The sequence below is a fragment of the Taudactylus pleione genome, unplaced genomic scaffold, assembly GCF_031769625.1.
Source record: "Taudactylus pleione unplaced genomic scaffold, aTauple2 ptg000518l, whole genome shotgun sequence".
Taxonomy (NCBI): Eukaryota; Metazoa; Chordata; class Amphibia; order Anura; family Myobatrachidae; genus Taudactylus; species Taudactylus pleione.
In genome coordinates, this window is record NW_028284920.1 from 554,416 (window position 1) to 569,549 (window position 15,134).

At 44.0% G+C, this 15,134-nt stretch overlaps 1 long non-coding RNA gene across 1 annotated transcript in view; it reads right to left on the reverse strand.

The window, feature by feature from the left end:
- Positions 1–1,227: 1,227 nt before the first annotated feature.
- Positions 1,228–15,134, reverse strand: part of LOC148501421 (uncharacterized) — a 50,055-nt gene continuing 36,148 nt past the window's right edge. Inside the window, exons 2-3 of the long non-coding RNA XR_015870047.1 lie at positions 3,538–3,583; positions 1,228–2,147 (exon numbers count right to left, since the gene is read on the reverse strand). This is a non-coding gene — a long non-coding RNA (uncharacterized LOC148501421). The remainder of the gene's footprint in view (positions 2,148–3,537; positions 3,584–15,134) is intronic.

Below are 15,134 nucleotides of genomic sequence, written 5' to 3' on the forward strand. Positions count from 1 at the left end.
ACGACGCGCGTTCCCGCGGGTCGTTCGTCATCAACGTTCATCGCGCTGACATGCAGGCCTACCTGACGACCTCGTCAGGTTGCTGCATGTCAGGGAATGGGTGAGAGAGCCCGGCGCTGAACGATATCGCTAATGATGATGATAATGATAATGTCATGAACGACATTGAGCACAGCCTGCCGGGGACACACTAGACGATATCGCTCAGGGAGCATATCGTCTAGTGTGTATGCACCTTAAGTGATATCCCTGGTTCCTATTGATTTGACAAAATGGCAGCCTCTACTGATCTATTATTATTTGCATTTTTTTTTAGTTGCATTAATTCTAGTTGTTTTTTTTATTTGTCAATTGGGAAAGATAATTTATTCTTACATTTATTTTCGATGGCGTATTTCTTTTGATTGATTTTACTCTCCACAAACAAATCTGGCAATACATGCTCCAATTTACGAATCCTGTAGGATTATATCAGCATTTTTAATAAGCACCATGCACTGCAGCTGCCTGATTACTGTATGCTCTCCTCAAAAAATACTTCCAAATTGTAAAAGGAGCTAATTACATGACTACCAAGTGTTTCCAAATCAGACACTTGACTTTTGGTCCAAGTGTGAATTATATGCTGATTAAACACATGTAACTTTGACAGCGATCTCAAAGATTCCAGCTCTTCTCAACACTAATAGAATTAGTTATGTGAAATAACTGTACAGTACGTTAAATGTCACTTTGGCAGATCGATGCATGTTAGCTTTCCTCTAGGCTACGTAAACTGAAAATAAGCTCTTTTTAATTTACTGCGTTCATCATTCCCTTGGACAAAATAAAGTGGAAGATGTTCCAAATGGGGTCCATCACTAGATCAACCAAACAGCATGATTTATGTTTAAACACATTCAGAATAGTTTTCTGTTTAATATAATTGGCACATTTAAATACATTTTTTGCTTTATAAAATTTTAGATGGGGAATAGAATCTTGGATATGCCAGAGTTTCAATTTAATACCACTAAGCTTTCTGGACCAGTGAGGGTAAACACTGAACAGGAGAGGATCAGCAGTGACAACTCTTAATAAAAGCTCTAGACTGGATAAAGAGTGCATCGATATGTCACATGCACACAGTAGAGGCAGCTATTTTCTAGGGTTAACATATATTCACAGAGAAGCGTTCCATCGTATCACTTCACCAGGAACCAGAGACATCTCTGGTGCACATGAACCTCGGTCATAACAACACTGGCTCCTAATCAATAATTTGCCATCTCAATATTTGTTGACCTTACAATTCCAGTTTTTTTTTTCTTTAATGATCATTTCCAAAATATATGTCGGAATTTTCAATGTGTTTTTATCTTTTTCTTTATTCGAGAATACTCTCTGCAGAGGCCAATTTCGCACATCCATAGACCTGGACAAGTTACACAAGTGGTTCATGAGAACTGAATGGTTGGGTGATGCCAGGAGCAGGAACTTGCTTTATTAACTCTCTTTCCAGTACAATTATGCCATAGGGTTGCTTATGCAATTCAAATTCACAGTTCTCTTTCCTTCGCTACTGGCAGATACAATATACCTTATCAATGTATAATTTGACAAACTGCACTTTTGTCTTTCTTCTTTATGGATCGTGTGGTCTTCAAACAAACAGCCTGGCCCTTAGGGGACAAAATATCTCTTCACTGGCCAGAGTCAGATTTTGTGCCAAATACATACAAAATGCAGATTCATATCTACTAAATGTATTATGGATGTTAAAGAGAAAACAAGGAAACAATATATGAAGTTCCATAGCATGATCACGACCACATATTACCACCACAAACTAGAACACATCTAAATGGTATCAACCTGGAATCGTTTACATGGTATAATGGCTGGACTTCCATTGGCTTAGGAAATGTTTCCCTTGTTTTTTATTTCATTTAGGCAGGATTTAGCTACAGTTCTAAGGTTACGTTTCTAAATGATTTCCCGACTTGCCATAGAAAACCTGTCATGTGTGATAAATATTGTCCATCTGCGTTTTATTACATGGAGTGGCATGTTTTTCTTATCCTCCTCCACTCACCATATTGGCACATTGAGAGAAATATCTCTGGATGACATCAAGTTCCAGTAAGTTCATCTGCAGAAAATAATTTCTAAAAAAAAAAAAATATACATGGTTTTAATATGAATGGTTATGAAAATACATTTATTAATCACCTGTGCATGGAATGTAAACTGCACACACTGCACTGGCCACGTAGCTGTAGATGGTGCCATGGAAATCAACAGCAACTGAAAAGCACAAAGCAGTATTGGAGCCCATAAGGCTGCCAGCTCATTACAGCTTTTGATTCGTCAGCATTATCTGATTGACTGATGCAGTCCAGTCCAGCTGATGAGAACAGTCTTCATGTCACGTTGCCAATATGTTTTCTTTAAGACTGAAGTCTGGAAGCTAGCAAGTCAGGAGCCCGGACATGACTATGTATGACTGTGATGTAGTGTGTGCTTACAGTACACACTGAGGCCAGGGTCTTGCTAATAGGTCAGTCTGTACTGATATTGTATTTACTATGAAAAGACTAAAACATTTCATTGGTTACAACCTTCAAGGTGGAGTCACATGGCAGAGAGGATGCTGCCAAAGGTACCATAGTAATACTCCAGACTGTAAGCTCTCATAAGCACATCTCTCCCGGGATGCAGTCATTTTACCGCCGGACCAGCTGTTGGAATCCCGACGTTTAAATCCTGACGTGGGACTAAACATAGGAGTTGAAATTCTGATGCCAGTTTAGAGACCGAAGCCGGAATCCCGACATTCGACATCCTGAACGCAAGTATAACGTGATGCCGTAGCTGTTATGGGTGGGGGCGGGGGTGTTAGGTTTAGGCACTATGGGGGGGGGAGGGGTTAGGGATAGGCTTTGGGGGGAGGTTAGGGTTAGGCACAACTGGGGGGGCTAGGCACCATGCGGGGAGGATTAGGTTTAGGCACTTACGGGATGGGTGCAGGAAAAGAGGTTTAGGGGGAGGGTTAGCATACTTACCCGACCCTTGTCGGGATACCGGGCATTGCTGTCGGCATTTTGACAGAAGGCATCCCGACTACCGGTATTTCATATCGATTCCTCCCTCTCTACCCTCTCAGTCTTATGTCTGCACTATTTTTGTCATTCTACAGTGATTTGTAATACTATTGGGGTACTGCAGAGTTTTGTGACGGCTTGCACACAGGGGAACCAAGAGAGGGGATGGCGGGTACCAAGTACCTGGCCTGGACTTGTCCAGGGGTACAGACCTGCCAGTGAGCCACAGCCCTGTAAAGAAGTGGCACAACATGTAGAGGGGCTCACCAATGGTGCTTGGACACACACCTGAAAGATCTATTAGGGGCTCTGCTTACAAATAAACAATGATGATGAAGGTGGTTTAGTACAGCTGTAGAAATTAGGCACCTGGCTTTTATGACTACTATGAGGACGGCAGTTTAGTTAACAGAGCTAAACAATAACTTACACGTAACAGATATTTTGTACTTACACAGATACTATTGTCCCTTTCAAATGATTCATATATGGCAGGTTTGCTTTAAAAGAGAAATAGAAGAAACACATCATTGAAAATAAACAATGAAGGTACGACAGATAATAAAATGACAGCATTAACCTAACGCCAAAACTAGTATTTTCAAAGTCTAATTTATAGATCTCAATGTCTGTATCATATCTGTTATGCAAACACCTTTCAATCCAAATAATATTGTTGTAACATAGTATTTCAAAAGTACACTAGTTAAAAATACACCAAAAACTTGGAAGAGATTCAATAAAGTACAATTGCTCTTGTATGTAATTCCAAAGGCTTAGTGTCCTGCGATGAAGATAAGCAGAGGCAGATGCCAAAAATGCCTTATTTCAGTGGACGACAATTTGGAAAGAAAGCAGAAAAAGTTTGCAGAGAATTTTTTTATTTTAGTGACTTGGATGATAATTCATAGAGCTTTGATTTGTTGCTTCTGGTAGCAGTGCATTTATAGTAACAAAAATACAGATCATGCGGATTAAATGTATAAATATGTCAAAAGAAGAAAAATGTAGACATTTTTGTACTACGATGTATATCAATTATATTAATTTGACTTGCAAACCTGTCCTTCAGGACCTAGGGCCTGATTCAGCAAGCAACGCATGGATGCAGACGCACGCGATCGGTCGATGATTTTGCTTTGCGCATGCATAAGCATCGCAGTGCACGTGCGCCAACTGGCCAGTGCAATGTAGTATACGTACACAGGGAGTCCACAGCCCCAGGGACAAGTGATTGATAGGAAGTGCTGTTTGTGGGTGGTGACGGGGGAGTGGTCGGGCAAACACAGGCGTGCCTGTGCATTTGGATAGTGTTTTAGGGGCGTGCATAATTAAGCCCTTGATGCGGCGGACACAGCCTGAGGTCTACTTGCACACAGGAAGTCTCATTATGTCTGAAGGAGGGTCAGGTCAACCACTATTGTGCGTAAGGGTCCGATGGTTCTTTATGTTACCGATGTTTCCGCTGTCTTACCAGGTATAGAGAACGCAAGTAAAGGGAAGTGGGTGGTATTATGTAATGCTGGGCGTCTGCTTATTCTGCTGCGATTGCCGTGCATATGCATTAATTAGCATATTCTCGCAGTGGCAGGGTGCGTGTGTCTGTATCCGTGCGTTCCTTGCTGAAACAGGCCCTAATCAATAAAAGCCAAGTATTGTATGCCTGTAAAATGACTCAGCTCTATGCATTAATAGGCAATGATTTTGGTGTAAAAAACTAAGAAAAAAAACATTTCCCTAATAGAAGAAATGGTTAGCTATAAAAAAATCAAGACTGTTCCAACGCTATATAAACACGGAGGGCCTGTATACTACTTGTAGTGTGTTCGTTTTTTAAGATGACCAGAGACGAGACAGATACTCACATGGCTGCTGACACTGATGCTGCGTGGCTGTAGCTGTGATAGCCTGATTTACTACCTCCTGCTAATGTGAGTATCCGATTAAAGCTGGAGACACTACTATACAATCGTCGGCCCGTTCTTTTGATTTTGAGGCGTTCGTTAGATATCGAGTATGTACGCACGTTTGATCCCGTTTTGTCAGATGAAAACTGGTCGAATCAGGGGATCGCATCTTCTGTGCAGATTAATTTTCATCCAATTCGACAAGGGCTGGTTGTACCGAAAGTGCTGTGTATGCACCTTCCACCGTTCTTACAATTGTACACTCAGTTCAGGAAGCATTCTGTGTGCCGTGCTCCTCTTCAAGTACATATTCACCATTTTTTTACCTTTACCTCTCCACCTATACTGCTAGGCTTGGCTTGCTGGGGTGTGTAGTAATGCAATTGATAGTGGACACAATCATACATCCTGAAATCAGGAAAATGTGTATGCTGGTACAATCATTTTGCAATATTTCGGCAGCGTGGGATCGCACATTGGATTGTATATATGTGTACGCGTGTATTGGCACTGTGATCGGCACTTCAGAACGGGAGCATGGTCGATCGATCCGTCGCATCGAATGTGTGATTGTATAGGTATGTACCAAGCTTAACTAATGCGCAGTTCATATGCGTGCAGGCAAGCAGAAGCCTGTACTGCCCAGCTGCAAACGCAGGATGTGTAGGTGGGGTGGAGGTTCCATATGAGATAAATAGAAGCAGGCAGGGCTGAGACTTTGTGTGAAAGCGCCTAGACAAAGACTCTTTCGATCGAAACGTGTTGGTATGGAGAGTTGTATAGTGTTTTGGAAGCCTGCCTAAACAAGTGTTGGATGTACATGTTCCTGCTGCCCGGGCAATTATCACCATCTGCGGGTGTATAGAGTTCTGCACCAGCCTTGCAATATTTACTATCTGGTTCAATTCTCGTTAATAAATAGAGCCGCATGTGTGGTGTTTAACATTATTTTTACTAAAATAAAGTGAAAAAGGGTGTTTTTACACCCCCTTTTCACATTATTTTAGTTTCACATACATTTACTAAAGGACAATTGGAGTAGAATTCGTAAAATTCTACTCCAAACCCTAATTATCACATATTTTTAGTAATCAGATCACATTTACCATTACAATTGGGAAATGTGATCTGGCCATAGTTACTAAAAATAAAATGTGAAAAAAAACCTGGGGAAGCCCTGTGATAATAACGCCACCTGGAGATGGCATTACCCAAGGTTTCCCTTGGTTCCCTGACTCTAACAGGTAGAGCAGAGCCGGCCCCAGTGATAAGCTGTGTGGTCTAAATAAACATGAGGGGGGGTGTCGCGAGGGGGGGTTGCTGTAGCTGGAGGCAGGCTCATGCGCAGACATAGTTTCCCTGTATTTTTTCCGAAAAATACATGGAGAAGTGAGCGAAGGGGATTCGTAGGGACAGAGCTTTATCGCAAGCTGTGTCCCTGCAAGGGTTTTTTGATAAATCCTTGTGATATTACCTAAATTCGCAATGCAAAATTAGTCGGAAATATCACACTACAACTGCATCTTAAATGCGAATTGTAGTAAATAGAGCCCATGGAGAGATCAGTTGACATATAATACGTGCATTGCATATTTAACTATCGCCATTGACTATTATAATCTGGAGACTGTTGGTCATTAGAAGAAAAATGGATCCAACTGTTTGTGCTGGAATTATAACACTGATTAATGGTGGACTGAGGTTTGTACTGTTACAGATAAGGAGAATCACATCTATCCATTTTTAGTTTTACTGGAAAATAAATTTTTACTTCTTGGTAAAGTCTAAGTAGGAAGTGCCTTGGAAAGGTTACCCTAATTTTTGTGTATTTACTCTCCTGGGCTGGTTGCCTTTGGTCCCACCGCCTCTCAGTCTTACATCTTCATGTGCTCTGATTGGTGGATGGCTGGAGCTATTCACCAATCAGTTTGTCGATACAGCACACCACTGTGATTGGTGGATGGCCCAAGCCACCAACCAATCGGCATCACACAGCAGCAATCCACTCCATTGCAGAGCAGTCACTTGAGTTTGTGACAGGAAACTTGGAGATAAACTAGGGATGTGCACCGGACCATTTTTGCCGGATTTGGAATTGGTTCTAATTCGTCATCCGGATTTGGATTTGGATTTGCCAAACTGCGGTGACTGGCTTTGGATTTGGATTTTTTTTACAAAAATTGACAAAAAAAGCTAAAATCACATAAATTGGCCTTTTTTTTTCTTCCTAGAGTATTATTAACCTCAATAACATTAATTTCCAGTCAATTTAGAACACCTCACAGCTTATAATATTGTTTTCAACATTATTGGCCAAAGGTTGCAGTCAGCTGACTGGTTACTAAGCGACAAAGCAGCGGCACAACGATACAGACACCACAGTATAAAGCACATCTATGACACATTGCCACACAGCAGTGGCAGAAATGAAAGTAGTGCACCCACCCAGTGGGGTACGGCCAGCAGAATCACAGTACTTGTTTACAAAGTGGGCTACGGCCCAAGGAGTCACAGTGCACAATCTTATTCATGGCTCCCTCCGTGCAGCAGCCAATGAGAGTGTGTGACTCTCATTGACTGCTGTAACAAACACACAGCTGCCGCTGGCGGCTGTGTGTTTGTGTCTGTGTAGGGCAGACCGCTATCACAGCGGTCTGCCCTACACTCGAGGAGCCCTGATGTCGGATTCTCTAGCGAGAATCCGACATCAGGCGGTTCGGGTGGACTCGGATCCCCTATGTTCGGAGCGGTTCGGATTCCACAGAATCTGAACCGCTCATCTCTAAGATAAACAGATGATTTGCCCGGCCACTCTCATTGTATCAGGAGCGGCCTGCATGTTTCCAGCCCATCCATGGTTGGCTCTGTGGTCCATCAGGGGGGGATTCCAGGTACTCTGAAACCCCTCCTGCATGTGCCACTGCTGCCCTTTAATTTTACTCCACAACCAACAATATTAGTTTTAGCACTTTCATCAGCCCCATGCTAGAGTTGCAGAAACAAACTCCACCCCCCACTTCATGACTCATGAAGGCATTACCACTGTCCTGTTCATGCCCCTATTTCATGGAAAGATACATCTAGCTAATTTGTATTCAACTCAGAATAGGACAAAATACATACATTTGCACTTTTGCATGCACTGTGTGCAAAAACTTGCAATGTGCATCCAGTGATGGTTCTAGGGGCGGGCTAACAGAAGGAGCGCCATCCCCTAGAGGGCGCCACTGAGTCTCCAGGAGAAAAAACAAAACAAAAACCAGCGCCGGTCCCCCTGCTAGCCGCCGCATGGAGGCTCCATTTGCCGGGCGCCCGCTGATATTTGTCATCAGCGGGCACCCGGCTCCCTCCCTGCAGCGGCAGCCGAAAGCCGGAGTTCACTCCTGAGCTCCGGCTTCCGGCAGGGAGCACTATGGGAGGGATGTCATGACGTCTCTCCTATAGATCCGTGGCAGAGCCGCGGTCAGACCGGACGGCAGCGGACACAGGAGCGGGGCTTAAGGTAAGTATTGTGTTTGTTTTTTAATTGTATTTTTTTCAGAAGCACCAGCACTGGGGGCATGGCTATAGGGGGGGATTACTATAGGGGCATTACTACTGGGGGCATGGCTATAGGTGGCATTACTACTGGGGGCACGATTATAGGGCATTACAACAGTGGACACTACTAATGGGGGCATTACTACTGGAGGCACTACTATAGGGGGCATTACTACAGTGGACACTACTAATGGGGGCATTAATATAGGGGGCATTACTACTTGAGACACTACTATAGGGGGTATTACTACAGTGGACACTACTACTGGGGGCATTAATATACGGGACATTACTACTGGAGGCACTAATATAGGGGGCATTACTGCAGTGGACACTACTAATGGGGGCTTTAGTATAGGGGCATTACTGATAGAGGCACTACTATTGGGGGCATTACTACTGGGGGCACCACTAATGGGGGTATTACTATAGTGGGCATTACTACTGGAGGCACTACTATAGGGGGCACTAATGGGGGCATTACAACTGTGGGCACTACTATTGGGGTCATTACCAATGGGGGCACTACTATAGGGGACATTATCAATGGGGGATCTACTGCTGGAGGCATTAACACTGTGGGCATTACCAATGGGGGAATTACCACTGCGGACACTACTGAGGGCACTGCATGGGGGGGCCATTGTGTAAGGGGCACCACCGCTGTGGGCATTGTATCAGGGGCACTAATTTGGGCATTGTGTAAAAGCGGCACCACTGTTTGTCATAACATGAATAAGGGACTACTGCGTGGCGTAATTTGAATTGGGGATAATATATTATAAAGGGAATTACTGTGTGTGGCACAATGTATTATACAGGGCATTACTGCATGTGGCATAATGTATTATACAGGTTATTACTGCATATGGCATAATGTGTTATAAAGGGCATTACTGAATGTGGCATAATGTGTTTTAAAGGCCATTCCTGCGTGTGGTGTAATGTGTTATAAAGGGCATTACTGCATGTGGCATAATGTGTTATAAAGAGCATTACTGTGTAAGACATACTGTGTAAGGCGCATTACTACACATGGCAATTATTCGCCAGGAGGGGAGAGCTTGGGGGAAGCCCATCACCTTCGTAAGTGCTGGACATGCCCCACAGTGTGATGAATTGGGGGTATTCTGCAAGGACAGGCCCCCTTTCCAGAAGCGCGCGCAAAGAGGAACGCCATCTAAAAAAAGTTATTTCTTTATGTTTTTTCGCTGCGCAACTGGGAACTTTCGCCCTGAACTCCACAATGTCTAGAACCGGCCCTGTGTGCATCCATGACCAGAAATCCATGTGTTTTTCAGAATCAGCCCCATAGATAGCATTGATCCCTAAGCAGAAACAGGCTGACAGTGCATATGAGCTCCATAACAGAATGGATGATGAAACAACTAGACAGATGTGTGCTTTTGATCATTTGTAATTACAGGTGTAATGTTATCCTGATTTTTTTTAATCCTTGGTTTGTTACAATCTCTAGTTTTTTTGAAGACTACATTTATTATTCCTCTTTTATAAACCTCTTTGCATAAATTGTTTCTTTGAACTAAGGGCCCGATTCAGACCCGCTAGCTAAGAAGCGTTCGCACGCAGCCAGCCGATTGTTTGCATTCTGCGCATGCGTACACATCGCAGTGCACGTGCGTGAACCTTTGCGAGCAATCAGGAAGCGTATGCTCACTGGCATAGGCTGCCCGGCTGACTGAGTGACAGGAGAAGCCGTTTGTGGGTGGTGACAGGGGCCGGCCACTAGAAACGGGGGAGTGGAGATGCAAACACAGGCGTGTCTGAGCGTCTTAATGCCGTTACAGAGGCGTGAATAATTAAGAGAGAGCATCATAGTACACGTCACTTGGTTGTAATTCACACTGAAGCACTCGCAGTGCTTGCGGTACGGTATGGTCAGCCACAAGCGCAGCGTTCACTTTCGATGGTGCTCCATGTACCGATGGTTGCATACACTTCCTGGAGATGACGTGTGCAAGTGGGCGTCTTAAGTCTGGTGGGCGTCTGCATACACAATGAGATCGCACGCTAAGACATAGTGGGCATGCTAATGCCTTTCTGTGAGATCGCTTACCTTGCTGAAATTTGCATATGCATCTAGCGTGCGAACGCATCTAGCGAGCGGGTCTGAATCGAGCTCTAAGTGACCAAAATACTGAATATTGCACGATAGAGTGATTGTACCTTAATTTATTACAGCATTTAACGTTTATTGGGTGGCATTGTATTACAATCTCTGTGAATGCGCCAAAGCATGATATTACTTTTCAGTTTAATCACTAACTAATTCAACGTTATGGCTTTTATATACAGTATATATATATTTTTTTAAATTCCACTTATAAGGGGTCTTATATTACAGTGCTACGCCAGACGAATGTCTGGTTTTGTTAAAGTAAGTCTTCAAGTTTATGAAAGTCAAACTTCATTTTCAGCACTACCATTTTGAACTGTACCGTATTTTCAGCTGGAGGATTGGTTCATGTAAACTAAACCTTTTTATAATCAGAGACTACCTACTTCTGCATTTTACTGACAATTTCAGTTAAAACCATTTGAAACTATAATATATGCAATACTAAACTAAAATGGGCAGCTCATTATTGATCCATAAATATAGACCACTGGATTTGTGCAAGTACTGGGATCTTACAATGAGGCCGGGGCAGAACGTCGATGACAGCAGTGGACACACCAATCTCGCGCTGCCGGCATGTAGCCTTCCCCCTATGAGCAGTTATGAATATAGTTGCTTCAAATAGGAAACTGAAGAAACAAACCGAAGGAAAGTCCTGTAGCCAAGTTCATTCCCAGTGCAGAGAGGAGGGCGGTCTTAGCCAGGGAACCACATGGAGACCAGGTAAGTGATCTGTGTTAGTCAGTCAGCCCCCAGGCCCAGAGCCACAGCCCCCATACTAGCTTAGTACGTAAGCCAAGAAGCAAGCCTTAAGCCAACAGGCCAGATAGAGGCCTCATGCCTTAGCTCCCAGACCCCAAGCGTGCCACAGAATAGTGTGTAAAGACCTTTCGGTCATTCATACGCCAATGACGTGGCATATAAATGAAACTCTCCTCTACAACCAGGACGTGTTCACATGATTTAATATGCTCCTTATGAATTATTTTCAGTTAAACGCCCTCCCAGACACCTATTCCTTGGAACTTTCGATAGCCCATAAGACTGTCCTGAGGGGCACCTGATTAGCATGGCCTCCAAAATCAAGAGGGATTTTTTGACCCGTAGTAATGCTCTCTCTATTAAACTCCAACGCTAGAGGCCAAGCATAAGCAATCTCCTGGACGCGCTCTCCTGAAAGAGCTTACTACTGTCTGGCGCTCCCTTGTCCTCCTGTTCTTGCCTTAAATGGCTCCTGCAGACATTTTATGAAAAGGGCTATAAGGCGTACAAGATCCTGGCCTCTAGGCTTCGTTCAGGGCGAACCCATAGGAATATTCTGATGTTCAAAACCTCTAGGAGTCATCTTCTCCATGACCCTGCCGCCATTCGCTGAATTTCAAAACTACTATAGCAGGTTGTACAACTTGCAGTTCACCTGCTTCCCCCTCCTCTGCCCCATCTACTGATACAGCAATTCAAAAGTTCCGTGCTGCTGCTAACCTCCCTCAACTGTCCCGAGAGACATTGGACGGCTTGAGCACGATCTCGGAGGAAGAAATTGAAGAGTTTATTAAAGAACAGAAATCGTACAAATCTGGGCCTGATGGCTCTACTGCCGCATACTATAAGAAATTTTGGAGGTCACCTAGTTCCCCACCTTCACTCCCTTTTTTAATAATGTTCTACATGATGGGTCTTTCCCTGCAGAAATGCTTGAAGCCCGAATTGTCGTGATACCTAAAGAGGGCAGAGACCCAAGTGTTGGCGCTAACTACAGACCTATTTCCCAGTTTAACCTGGATGACAAAATATATGTGAAAATTCTAGCCAATAGGCTCAATCTGGTCCTCCACTCCTTAATCAATGACCAAGTTGGTTTTATACCAGGACGCAAGACATGGGATAATACCAACAGGGTAGTAGATCTGATTCATATTATAAACTCTAGGAGATCCCCAGATATCATTCTCCCTCCTGATGCTGAAAAAACATTTTGATAGGATCTCATGGGGTTTCAAGTCTCATATGCTGCGGTCTTTATCAGGGGACATCCTGACTGGTGTCATTGCCCTCTATTCTGGCCCTTCTGCTAGAATTTCTATCAACTGAATCTCATCTGATTCCTTTTCCATCTCCATTGGCACCAGGCAGGAATGTCCCCTCTCTCCCTTAATCTTTGCCCATATAATTGAGCCTCGTCCGATTAATCTTAGCATCAATGGTGTGCAGGTCGGGAACAGCCCTAAAACTGCCCTTTTTGCTGATGACATTTTGCTAACACTTATTCAACCTAGGATCTCTTTGCCCAATCTGTACAACCTCCTGGATAGTTATGGTTCACTTTCTGGGTACAAAAACAATTACTCTGAGGCCATGCTTCTTCATATCCCCCCTCGAGATGCCAAATCCCTTAATTTCTTCTATAATTTTAAATGGCAACAATAAAAACTTAAATACCTTGGGATTTTCCGGACTTCTTGTGATGCACCAGAAAAACATCCCACACCTTTTTGCAAAACTACCTGCGGACCTGACCTCTTTGTGGCTGGCCAGAATCATTTCTGTCAAAATGAATATTCTTCCCAAATGGCTATATCTATTCCAGACCCTACTCATAGCCGTTCTCCACTTTCTCCTCCATAAAATCCAAGAGAGCATTGCCCGCTTTATTTGGAATGGCAAAACCCCAGATTATCTACTGCCATGCTTAAAAAGACCATTTCCGGGGGCGGTAGGGGTCTTCCAGATTCAAACTACTTCTACTTCTGTAACAACCTCCTATCTTGACATTGAAACCAGTCTTATTAACTTCCCAGACCTGTCCTATCTCTGGGGCTTACAAAAGAGGCACTGTCTCCCCTTTTCCAGCCTCCCTCCTACTCTTAAATTCCTATTACATCTGTAGACTCTATACTCCGTTAAGTTCTCCATCACCTCTCCCATATCTCCCCTTACACCCATATGACTACATCCCTGTTTTCCACTGGGTCTACAAATGACCCGCATGACATGGTGGACACCTCTTGCCCTCAAATTTCCTGTGGATTTTAGCGCAAGTGGGCTCTGTGTTTCCTTTTCAGATCTACAGTTGAAAGTTCCTGCCCAACCCCTCAGCCCCTTTGAATACTGCCAAATACGGCACTTTCTACACTCGATGTCACAAGATTCACTTCTTCGTACTCTCACCCCTTTTGAACGCCATGTCCAAATTTATGGTATCCTCACTGATGCTACTCTTCCCACTCCTAGCCCTCATGAATCTTCTTGGGAGGCAGACCTCAGCCCCCCACTAGACGATGAGGCTTGGGATGACAAGTGACAGGCTATTGCCAAATCCTCCATTTCCACACAGTTTAAGGTAAACCTTGTACAAATTATATTACCGCTAGTACTATACCCCGGGTAAGAATCTTACAAATGTTTCCTTCTTCCTCGCTCCTCTACTGTAGAGACTGTGTACTCCGAAATACTCTTACCAATGTCTGGTGGCCCTGCCCAGTCCTTAATACTTTTTGGACCTTGGTCCTTACCCTTATAAATAACTTATTTGAAGATCCAACCCCACGGGATCCATGTTTTTTTTGTCTGTTTTACCCTCCCTCGATCTGTCCAAGCACTCCCAAAAGTTATTGTCCCATATTCTAGTAGCTGGAAAAAGGAGCGTTATGGTAAAACTTACCTTTGTTAACTCTCTTTCTTCAAAGTCCATAGGGTCCACAGGGAGACAATGGTGTAGGTGGGACCTGGAGGACTGGACACCAACAGCAAACCTTTTCAATCCCAGGATGCTCCGGTCCTTTCCCCTATACCCCACCCACAGCCTGAGGGCAACTCAGTTTTGTTAACAAGCCCAAGGCAGGAGCAGGAGAGGAGAGAAGGAAGACTGGTACATTGAAGAATCACACTCATACACAGAGAAGGAAACAAGTAACCAAAAGAAGAAACCCATAGAAGCCAGGTGCGTCAGGGCGGGTGCCCTGTGGACCCTATGGACTTCGAAGAGAGTTAACAAAAGGTAAGTTTTACCATAGCTCTCCTTTTCTTCTTCAGGGTCCATAGGGCTCCACAAGGAGACAATGAGGATGTCCCAAAGCAGTTGTTAAAGGGCGGGAATGATCCTGAACTGATAGGAGAACCCTACACCTGAAGGAAGCATCCTGAGAGGCAAATGTATCAAAGGCATAAAACCTAAGAAAGGTGTGGACAGAAGACCAGGTGGTCACCATGCATAGCTGTTCAGCTGAGGCGCCATGCCAAGCTGCCCACAAGGGACCTACAGGGTGAGTAGAATGAGCAGATACTGTTGCCGGCAGAGGAAGGCCAGTCTGTGTGTAAGCCTGTGAGACAGTGATGCAAATCCATCTGGCCAGAGTCTGTTTGTTAGCTGGTCATCCCTTCTTGTGGTATCCATATAGGATGAAGAGGGAGTCCGATTTCCTGATGGAAGTAGTACGGTCCAAGTAGATCTTCAAAGCATGGACC